We start from the raw sequence: 2,396 nt of genomic DNA on the forward strand, positions 1-2,396 counted from the left end.
AGGACAGGGCTCTGACCGATTAGACAAATGCGTGCTCCAAATTTATCGACAAAAATGCCCCCGAAAAAGGGGAGGACGATGTTGGGGAGGGAGTACACTGTGTAGAAGAGCGAATACATGGGCTGCAGGGGAGGGTTAGGGTTAATAAACGGTGTAGAGGAAGGGTACAAAGACGTCGGCCGATAATTGTTAGCGGACATTGTAGCTGCGTTATAATTTTGGGAAAAGCAGGGACATTTCTTGATCGCTAGCTGAGAATCGCACGCCAGCGACCCCTAGGCGAGGGAGTGTTAGGGTGATATGTTCCTCCCTACACCCTTCTTTTTCCTTCGTACCTCGAATTCACTCTTGTCCAGGCCCATGTTTTGACGAATCAAGTCCTTCAACGAGGCTGGAATGTCATACACGAAGTAATTGCTTAGCATTAGGAGCGATGCTGCCAGGAGGATGACCCATCGTAGAGACGAGGCGGACTTCTGAAGTAGTTTTGTCGGAGGCATCAGGGTCTGAACAGAGAAATTGGGGAATGATGGAAACAAGAAATTTAAATGCGCCATCAGAATCGTCGCGGTCGAAGACTCTCGAGCATTTCTGGAAAAAGCATTGCCTTGTTCCACCACTTAGCGTACACGTGCAAGGAGTCCAATGTGGGAGCATGAACGGAATAATTTCCCTGATAAATGGAGTGGAAGAGGGCTAATAGCTTCAGTCACAGACAGCAATAAATATCAACACCCCCTACAGCAATCACAATGTTTCCATTCAGAAAGAGTCCGCACCTTGTCCCTGCTCGGAAGTGTCGACATAACCTGTAATTCAAGTCTCCCGCGAAAAGCACGGTCGCCTACTCTGCAATTCGGTTTATCGGGACGCAGAATCCTTTAGAGCCATCCTACGGGATGGAGGAACAAAAAAAGTAAGAGCCGGGGCACATGCGCGCCACCACCAGCTGATTGGGAGGGGGGGGCTCGAAGGATATTGTTGTAAGAGGCTGTGCTTCAATGCCGTGCCCTGGTGGAGAATGTATTGTGTTCTCACAAGCCTCAACATTGTCCTAGTGTAGTGCCTGATTGCACTCCAATGGGGTGGAGCACATGGCCCGCCCCCTTGAATTATTTGTACGCATTTGTTTAGGTACCTTTCTTCTTCTATTGGCCAGCTGTACTCAATCCTGCCGCGTGAATTTCATTTCATGCGTGCTTCTGTACCGTTGGTTGATTTTTTAGGGTCTTGTGGCACGTTATGCTGATGCTTATCAATCGTTCCCCGAGTGCTGAGAAGGATTCTAGTATCTTTGCTGCCTTGCTTCCACCCGTTCATGAGTCCACGCGTACGCAAAATTGGTGTGGCAGGTATCACAGCATGGTCATCCTTTGAGCAACATATCATTGTCATCTACTCTAGACGTCCATATCACTGTGTACATGTGTATGGAGCTAGAACGTCAATTTCCCATGGCCATTCCGAGAGGTTGGGGGGAGAGCTCAGACGTGTCCTCGACCGGTCCGTGACTTGAAGGCCAAGAAACGATCCAGTTTTTGGATAAGTTACACTTGTACGGTCATATATCTATCCATCCGTGTTACAAAACACGGTCAAGCGTTTTTATGGATTGACGCGCACGAAAAGACACCCTGATAGCCTTGAATGGCGGGGCCCATCTCCACCACCCAAAGCTGCCCACAGCCTCATCCCTTTTTCTCGCGCTTTCATCCGACACACCAGCATACTTCCACAGACATAAGCTTTCATCTCAAGCATGGGTAAATCAAGCAAATCCAAGGCGGACAAAACACTGGGTGCGGACGTGGTCGTCCAGAGCAAAGGTGGCAGCGCCGAGGGCACGAAGGCGGTCGGCAAGAAAGGCAAGAAAGCAGCGAAACCTGTCGAGCCCTCTTCCTCTTCCTCCAGCGACTCCTCGTCCGACGAGGAAATTGCACCGACCACCAATGGTACGGCGGGCAAAAAAGGGGGCAAGGTTGTGGCCAAGCCGGTGGCAGCAAGCAGTGACTCGGACGATGATTCCTCCTCCTCTTCCTCTTCCGAGGACGAGGCCCCTGCGCCCAAGAAGGCGACGCCAGCGGCCGCCAAGAAAGAGAAGCTGACCAAGAAGAAAGCAGCGCCTGAATCGAGCGACAGCGACGATTCGGGTTCGGAGTCGGACGACAGCAGTGAGGAGGAGGAGGCAGCGGTGAAGCCAGCCACTCCCGCCCGTGGGAAAACGACAGCTCCCTCGAAGAAGGCAGAGCCTGAGAGCAGCAGCTCCGAGAGCTCTGACAGCAGCGACGAGGAGGAGGAGGTGGTGGCGGCAAAACCCAAGGCGGCCGAGGAGTCGTCGGACGAGAGCAGCAGCGACAGTGAGGAGGAGGAGGAGGAGGAGGAGGAGGAGGAGGAGG

The sequence above is a fragment of the Nannochloropsis gaditana genome, assembly GCF_000240725.1.
Source record: "Nannochloropsis gaditana CCMP526 unplaced genomic scaffold scaffold323, whole genome shotgun sequence".
Classification (NCBI taxonomy): domain Eukaryota; class Eustigmatophyceae; order Eustigmatales; family Monodopsidaceae; genus Microchloropsis; species Microchloropsis gaditana.